Raw genomic sequence first — 9,842 nt, 5'->3', positions numbered from 1 at the left:
ATCTATATAATTATACAGATTTATATAAGATAATTCTTTACATTAATTAAAATGTTATTTTTCATTCCACAAATAAAAGTATTAGATGTGAGAGTGACCTTCTTCCTAATACCGATACTAGGTCATTATACATTTCTCAAAGATGTCACATTTCTCTAGTTTGTCCCACTTAATATTACAATAATTAAAATATTTCATTTAATTATATTAGCTGAAAATATGATGAAGTTTAATGTTTTATTCAAAAAAAAAACAAATATAAATATAATAAAATAATAATTATTTAAAATATTTTATAAAATTCGTTATTGTTATATATATTGTTATATATATTTAATTGATATAGTATTATTTAACAATTATTTTAAAATAATAGTCGAAAAAGATAGACTAAAAATAATAACAATAACAATAAAATAAAAAATAAATAAAATTGATTATTGATATTATTTTATCAACAAAAATCTATAGAATAACAATGGAAATACATATTTATTTATATGGAAATATATTATTTATATCACAATCTATCAGTATGAAATATTATTGGAATTAATTAAGTCATAAGCTGGTGTTTAATAATCATGAAATATGAATCGAAAAAAAATAAAAAAAGAAAAATTTTATACGCATTCTCATATAAAATATAAAGATTGAATTAAACATTTTCATTCAATTAAAACATTTATCACGTTTAAGAGTCCTATATTGTTGAAATATTTTATTATTAAAATTAATATTTGACAAATAAAAATATTTTTTAATAATAATTTTAATAAATAAATATATATATATATATTAATTCTATATTTTAATGTCTTTTATTCTAATATATATTCAATAAATATATATTTAATCTTTATATCACATATACATAATATATTTCTATAATTTAATTATAAAATTTACAAAATTTTCCAAACGAAATTTTTGAAATGATAATTTTATTCCAAATAAAAATTTCATATTTTTTAATATATGTTATAAATTTATTTATTTAATTTCAGAAACAAATTCTGAATTTTTAAAAAATAGTTTCGAAACGCCTTTACGATCGGTGTAGAAACTTTTCGTAGTACTGCGGAAACAGTTGGCAGCAGTGTCGTCTCGTGGGGCACGGCTCGGCAAGCATCGGTCGTTCAGTCAAGAAACTCGACTGCACCGAATCACTACTAAGCTAGGTTAAAATCATAAGAGCCAGGAGCGCGCTGCTTTTTCTTAGCTGTGCTTACTTGATAGTGACTTTTCTGCTAAATCTGTGCCGCGATTTCTTTCAAGTGAGAGAATTCGAGTGCCGTAATTATTCGTGACGGATCGTTGGTGTTCCTGAGTTCTCGCAGATTAAAGGACGAAACAGGCGGGACAGAGACGGCGAGAATTCATTGGTTTCTTTTTTTCGATTCCATAATTCGAACGCATGGTGCTCCTGGACTCTTTTTTCGGACTTTTATTACAATCCACTGCCAAAATAAGGGCAGCCTGGTGACAGTGATGAGTGTTTTTTTGCTTGTGTTCGTCGAAGCCGTTGTCGAGGCTTACGTGACTGTGACCGTGACTGCTGTGCCGCCGCCACCGCGATGTGCTTCGCAAGTTCGGCCACCAAGAAGATGCTGTAAGTATAATTTTTTGTCTATGAATATTTCCAAACAACTTTTTATTACCCGCGAAATTACGGTGGTTTCGTTGGCTAGTCCTGCATGCCTATTACCGATAGCCTCTCCGTGCTTGTTTATGTACCGCAGATGGTACGAAGGTCGGTCCGGAAATGGGTCGAAATCATGATTTCCTATCGCAATCATTTCTACTTTGTGTACTACCTTCTTTTCATATTAAGAATTTGATGTAAGGATGAATGAAATTATTCCTTTTTTTTTCACTCTGTTTCTTACTTACTAAGATTTATATTTCATTTGATACAAATATTTTGAGGCTATCTCGCCACTTACGTTTTAGCATAAAATATACATTTGTAAAATAAAATGACATGTTTCCATCGCGAGAAATCCTCGGATATTGATTCGAAGAAATATCCAGCAGTAAGAATTTATTCGCGAACGAAAGTCGGTAGTACTGTAACGAGATTTGCTCTCCGCTCGATAATGTACAATTGCAGATGTGGATATTTTTCACCATAAGTATCCATCTCCTCATGTGTACTCGGTTTGTATTTTTTTCCCTCATTTGCAAGAGATAACGAACGCGTTTAAGCGGGGCAGTTTTTTCGACGTGGTTGCTGCGCAATAAAGGCAGCTCAAGGCAACGCTAACATGGTGGCTGTTGCCGACGGAAACGTTGAAAGTCCGACGAAAAGGGTTTCCGATCATTCGACCGACGCATTTCCTATTTCCGTCCGTCTTCCGACCGTCCTCTCTCGAAGCCATAGATTTCTCGACGTGTCACGCTCGCCCGTGAGATCGCTACGTGTGTGTGTGTGCGTGTGTGTGTGTGTTGTGTTTGTATGTATGTATACATGTACATAATACGTGTACATTTTCACACAGCGGAACCACCTCTCCGCTTTAGTCGCTCGTTGAAAATGAAAACCATGTACGTGTGTTCGGCCCGCCTTGAAATTGGTAATATGAACATTTCATCGGGAACAGTTCCGATTTCGAAATTCGAGCTCTCACGGAAGCCCAGTCTCTCACCATTGAAACGGATTCCAGTCTCATGGTGCATGGAAATATAATTAGTCACGCGTGAAATTATTACGATTCTTCCGCTCATGATCGTAAAAGCGATCGAATTATGATAATCTGTGTCCGTGATAAAATCCATTATGACGGGCATCAAGGAAAATGAATATTGAAACGTCAGGAAATTCCGTAACTTTAGTCACTTGATACACGGTACATATACGTATATACAGTACAATCGTACAACTGACTCGAGTAGTAATCGGTTTCGAATATTATTCCATTTCTCGTTGAAAATAATTCCGTTCGACGTGACAATTTTCGTTTGCATTTTATATATAGGAAAATTTAGAGCAGTGTTAGGGCATTCCAGTGATATTTAATGTTGCGTGGGTATTGTATTGATCAGCTTGGTGGTGTGAAGTCGTGCGATTTTTTCGAAAGGTGCTCGAGTTGGCGTCAATGCACGCGGCTTTGCCTATCTATGAAAATTGATAGCCACTTATGTAACACGGTATGCAGAATCATGAGAGAATCCAGAAGCGATTAGACGCCATTTTTCATGGCTTTCTTAATTCATTAAGCAAATAAGGAATAACGGTTATCCGTGCGACTGTGTCGCGTCAGTGACGTGTACCGTTCCGAGCAACAGATTTTCGATCCGTTGTTTTTCTTCAAAACATCATACATCTTCTACGTTATCATGTTTTTTCGTTACTTATTTTTTTCCTCTTAACGTCAAAGTTGGTAAACTCATCAATAAATTTCAGATCAAAATTTACAGATTTCAGACTTTACATTTTTTCAATTATTACAAAGATACAGTGTCGATTTTTAATTTTAATTGTTAGATATCAATGAATTTGTAAAGAATTTTTACTATTTTTAATATTTTATAGTAATATCTTTTAGTACCATATATAGACAAATAATATTCATTTTATTTATTATTCTTAATCTTTTCAATAATAATTTACTAATATATGTATATTTCGTGTTCCAATTATTTTTAATTAAGTACTAAAATTAAATATTAGTACTTTGTTTAAATAATTAATATAATCAAAATAACATATTCAAAAGTGAAATTTTACCTGTGTGCTAATGAATTCAAGAATAATATGGAACATTAAAAACCATCTTTATATTACTTCTGCATACAATAGTGAATGCAATTAGGTACACATTAGAATAATTGTAATGATTCTATAATATATATCATTTTTTCAATCGTTTCAAAATTCAAAAAAAAAAAAAAAATTCAACATTAAATATATATAGGCAATCTACCAAGAAAAATTGAATTTTCACTCCATCAGATCGTTCAATTTTTAACCACATACGAATTCCCATCGTTTATTTAAATTTATAGGATCGGGAATATTTATGGGAGCGTTGAAGGTGCTCGAAGGCGAGACATTTCGCCTGAAATCGACGTCGTTCATAAATTTCCTCCCCTTTTGCCCTTCCCACCGCCGCTTCTTGAACCGATATTAGAAATCGATTCTACGTTTGTCATGTTTCGACTAGATGTTATTTATCTCATAACGCAAAGATTGCAAAAAAAAAAAAAAAGAAGAAGAACAAAATATTTCGTCCATTTTCGCGTGATGGAAGAAAAGAGAAGAAAAAAGAAAGCGGGAAAAGAGAAAATGTTGACTCGTTAACTGCAATTCCAGTTTCTACGAGTTGCTGCAAGTCATGAAAAGTAAACTTATCACTTTGTTGCGTTAATGATTGCTATGTGCGTAAGAATATGCAAATAACGTTGTTTCTCAATTAAATCGATTATTAGAGGTGCAATATGATTATATTCTTATCTATCTGAAATATTGTGATTAAAATTAAAATTCAATAAAATCAATCTTCGTTTTTATAAGAGGTAAAACTTTTTTACATAAATAATTCGAAATAAATTTTATATTTTGCAACGTTGGCAAACAGGTCCTTGAAATTTGAATATACTAGTGAAAATAGTAGAACGTTAAATATTAATATATGAATAATATTGGTAAAATTAGACTCTGAAATTGAAAATGATTATAAATATAATAAATATATAATGGCTTTAAAATCGTTTTAATAAAAATAGTAAGGTTATTTAAATTAGTATAGTATATCTATAGGAATATTTGAATAGGAATTTTAATAGGAATTTTGTAAAAAATAATCTTTTAATTATAAATGGCATAATTATTTTAGCAGAAATAAGATAATTTTAAATATTTTTCTTTACAAGCATATTAAATTTCACAATATTATTAAAAAACAAAATTCTTGAAATGTAAGATAGTAACGAAATCGGTGCAATTATTTTGATAAATATAATAGCATATGTTAAAATAGAAATATTAGGAAAAGAAAATAATTTTAATTTTATAAAAAAAGCTGACTAATGAATGTTTCAAAATAAAAGTTTGAGCTAATTTTTCTCTTTTACCCTCTAATCCAGTCTCACCATTATTCTCCCTTTTATCATTTTTTTTTCCCATTTACGTGCTGCCATCCTTGTTTTTCTACCTTCTTTATCACGCTCTTTTCATTTTCTTTTTTTCTTTTTTATCATCATCTCCTTTATCTCTCTCTTTTATTTTGTCTTTTATTTTTATCCTTTGTCATACTTCTCTTTTACGCCATCTGTATCATCCTCTACTTTCGCGCCATCTGTACAGCCTTCTCTTTCATTCCTCTCTTCCTCACCCTTTGATTTCTTCTCAATGCTCACGCGTCCTTTTTCCATTCTTCTCTTCTTTTTCATTTTTCTTCTTTCCATTGTCTTCTCTGCATTCGACATTTTATCTTCTCCTTTAAATTTTTCATCTTCCTTTCTATATTTATCTCCCCTTTTTACATTATTACTTTTCCTTATTATTCTCTTAACTTTCTCCTCGTATCGCATTGTTCACTTTTTTTTTTTTCCTTTCCATTGAAATTCGCAAAGAGAAGAAGAAGTCGATGATCACGGAAGGTCGAGGATAAAAGTCGAGTGTAAACGATGGCTGAACGAAAGGCGGATTCGTCGTCGTTGATTTCCGTGCGGGTTTCTCGCGCGTGGAAAAAGTGGGTTGAGCGCCACTCGGCCTGCAGGACCGCCTAGTTTTTGTCAGAATCGATTTGTCGAGGAGGCGTACACGGATCGCGGACATTGAGACGCTTCCGAGTCGTCTTCCCTCGTACTCGTATAATCTACTGTTATCAGGTATACTGTTATCACCTTGTTCAGCTTTTGATTCTTTATAAAGGGAAAATAAATAGATGTCATAGTTGTTCCAATTAAAAATATTGATTCGAGTTTATTTTTATTTTAATATAAACGATAATTACGGGGGGAAAAAATAAAATGAAACGAAATAAAGAAACGCTTTATCGTATGAGATGTTTACACATCTGAACGTTTAACGTTGAAAAAAAAATTTTTTTCATTAATAAATTTTATCGGTATTTTTAGCAATTCGATATTTGCTAAGTATTCTTGTCTCCATGCCTACGTATACGTGTTATAGTTGTCAAGTATATAGTTACATTTGAATCTAATCATTTGTCACTTTATTCTAAGTAAATTAAGTTACTCGCACGAATAAATAATTCGATATCATCGTACCGATGTGAATATTATTTATTTGATTTGAAACATAATATCAAGTTTCTATGTAATCATTAATCAAATCGTTGGAATTCGACTTAATATTACTTTCCAAGTAGTGAACTTGTCGCTTACTAGACTTAATATATCTTTTCAAGTTGCTGCACCCGTCATAGTCATTTCATTTCAACTCGCTTGATTAATCTTAAAACGTGACTAATTTTTTAAAGACTGATTTATCATGCGAATATATATATATATAATAATAAAAATAAAAATAAAGCACTTGTTTAAATTTTTTTAACAAAACTTCTCTCTTCTTTCCAATTAATATTTATAATTTCCACATGGAAATTTTATTAATGAAATATTTCCAAGTTCTTTACTCTACACTTCTTATATATAGTTATTTGAATATATAAATCTAATTGATCTAAATTCAATGGATTAATTTTCCAAAAAATTTAAACTTTAGCATCGCACAAATCGCTATTAATCATTCAAATTTTAATAAAAATTATTAGTATCTTGGAATGCAATTTAATTTTCTATACAGTATATTATTATACATATAACTGTATAAAAATAATTAATTTTATAATTGTATAAAATCGAATATTTTAACAAAGAAAAAAAAAATATTAATAATATTTTGACTTTCTCCTCCTCAGATGTCCAATTAATTTTATAACTTCCGTGATTGTAAAATGGAAAGTTTATTGATTAAATTTTTCCAAATTCCTATAAAATAAATACCAATAAAATATTCGAATTTTACAAAACATTTCTCCCTTATTGATGTTCAATCAACAATTACAATTTCCACATAACTTAAATATTGATTAAACCTTTCCAAATTCCTCCAATACGATCAATATCTCTTCACCAATCTAAATTTAAGGATCAATTTTCCTAGAAACTGGTATAAAAATAACTAACGATCGAGCTAACGTCTACCCCAAATCTTCTTTTATCATCGTTCGAATTTTTATATATATATAAAAAAAAAAAAGAATTTCCAACGATATTTTTATTCCTCCCCTCCCTCCCTTAATTAAAACGCCCTCAATCAATCCTACAACTTTCTTCGTTCGTACTCTTCTCGTGTAATCGCATAATGGATTTCACTTCAGATAATAATAAATGAATCGAGGAATCTGGCATATATAATGACGCAAATAATCGTATTTACACGATTAATTTGATCGGAGGTATCGCGACAACAACGAGAAGATCCGTTTGGCGGCCATCATAGAAAGTGCGGTGTGTAGGTGGGGGGAGGAGGAGATGAGGAGGAGGAGGAGGAAAATGGCGAGGAAGAAAATTGACTGTACGAATACTGTTTACCCGGTTCGAATGAAAATTGCAAACTCATTGGTTGTCAAAGGGGAAATGGAGCCAGTTTCGCGGCCCCGAAACTCTTCTTTTCCGAGCAAAATCAACGGCCATTCATTTCATCGGTTGCCATTAACTTTTTACATCGGCTTTTTCGCTATCCTCTCCTCCTCCCTCCCCCTCCACGCCGCCAATACTCCATCGAAAATTCGATCGAGAGAGTTGCGAAAATACTGAAATTCTCGTCCCGGCATGAATGAAGAAAATGCATGAATTATTCATTTTCATAATTAATCTCGTCACGCTGTTTATTATTGACATTCCGCGCCGACGCACGGCCATCGTTTAATTAGCGGCCATTTGCATTTTCAGTTTCGATCGATTTTAGATCGTTGCTCGAAAATTTTTTCCAGATGGAAAATCCATCCCGTCGAGTAAAAATTTAATAGTTTCAGAAGAGGATTGATAATACGATTGCAGGTGTTAACTCGTTTCTAAAGAAACGAAGCTGTGGGAAACTTTGAGACACTTTGACGAGTGAGTAAAAATTGATTCGTTTCGATAAATTTAAATTATGCGTACATTTTACAGTTCAATTGTTTTTTTTAAATTAACACGAGAATGATGGAAAAGAAATCCAATAAGGATGGAAGGATGATCGGAAATTGTATGAAAGTAAGATTTTTTTTTTTTTTTTTTTTGTAAAGAAAGAAAAATTGTTTCGTTAACTAGGTATTAATTATCAGAGCAATAAGTTTAGAAATAAGAGTATAATTGTGGATTTGTAATTTAGGCAAAGAATGATCGAAACTTAAGATATAATAAGATGTAATGTATTATATATTTAAAGAGGAAAATTTCTTAAAAAGAAACTGTTATTATTGTTTAAGAACAACGATCAAAAGAACCGAGAATATTGTAACAAAATTTGCTTTCGGTCACATTGTCGTTACAAAAATATTTAAAATTCATTAGAATTGTTTTCCACCGGTTATTTTCATAACCAACAGTCTTTTATCGGATGGAACGGTGGAATGTTTAAAAAACACGATAAGTCTTGACACGAAGTGAAATTGTCGAGGCATATTAAGACAATTTATTAAACAATGTGCGTCTTCTCTGAATCGAATCTTATGGAAGATATTGTAATTTTATTACAAATCGTGCAACGACGAAAACAAATTCAAACAATCGACCATTGACAAATCGATTGAATAAAAATTTCGAACGAATCAGTTAACTTAATAATAGCAATGGAAATATCGAAATTCCTGAGAAATGCGTTTTTTTATCAATCGACATTTGTAAATGCGAATACATATTCTCGAGAGTAAAATTCTGAAAAATTGGTGTCGGTTGAATAATTAATTTTTGCTAGTGGACAACTGCATTGAGAAAGTTACTTGTATCATTTAAAGCACTCTCGATCCAGAGAAAGTTACTATCTGATAGCGCTGTTAATGCGATGCGTCCTCTGGTGAAAAAATAATTTTTCGATAATAACGCTTTTACTCTTAAATATAATATTCGTATCCTTGGAAGCGAAACAAATTATTCGATTTTATTAATCACGGATGAAACGATCTCGAAAACTTATATATGTTTCGAGGAAGAAACAAAGGGAAGATTTTAGTACCGATAAGTGGCCACGAGTGGCGCTTCGATCGCAGGAGATCTCATAATCGGTGGTTCACCACTGAAACGCTACAAGATCCGTGATCGTCTTCCCTCGTTTCGTGCAAGAATTTCGGCGCAGGTGCAGTTGGAATATTGGAGCTATAATAGAGCCAAGAATTAGCCATAATTCATTCGATAAACGTATTTCATCGAGTAGTATTAATCGGTCGTTGCTCGATTAATATATATCGTGTATTATCGTATTGATTTATCACGCGAGATTATGCCAATTAGAACGATATTCAAAGCGCGGACTCAAAGCAGGTGACCACGTGTTCACCGAGGACTTTGTTTCATTTAAAAGTTGACACATGATTTATACTTCGATATTCATCGCCAACGTTGTTATTAAATATTCATCTTTTTTTTTTCTTTCTCCCATTAAACGAATCTACATTAAATTCTTTTGGACAGATAATTTTTCTGTTTTATTCGTATTGCAGATTTTTTTTCGATGAGGAAAAAAAGGAACGTTTAAGGGAATTTTTAGGGATCCCTAGGATTAGTATGTAATGTCTGTATATATATATTCCTCTGTTAATTTTCGTATTTCGATAATGTAAGATTGAAGATTTTTTTGAAAAAGTGCATTTAGTAGAAAGTTAATTTTT

At 31.4% G+C, this 9,842-nt stretch overlaps 1 protein-coding gene across 2 annotated transcripts in view; it reads left to right on the top strand.

Moving 5' to 3' along the window:
• The first annotated feature begins 1,092 nt into the window (after nt 1–1,092).
• The window catches only part of LOC100867285 (uncharacterized), a 73,095-nt gene continuing 64,345 nt past the window's right edge, over nt 1,093–9,842 (top strand). Inside the window, exon 1 of one of the 2 annotated variants that reach the window (XM_086906159.1) lies at nt 1,093–1,612. The gene's annotated coding sequence lies outside the window, so the exon portion shown is untranslated. The remainder of the gene's footprint in view (nt 1,613–9,842) is intronic. The other variant, XM_086906160.1, reaches the window with a different exon arrangement.

This window comes from Apis florea, unplaced genomic scaffold (assembly GCF_048593485.1).
Source record: "Apis florea isolate Af1SG1 unplaced genomic scaffold, ASM4859348v1 contig_2492_pilon, whole genome shotgun sequence".
NCBI classification, from domain to species: Eukaryota; Metazoa; Arthropoda; class Insecta; order Hymenoptera; family Apidae; genus Apis; species Apis florea.
This window is presented reverse-complemented; position numbering and strand designations above follow the sequence as displayed.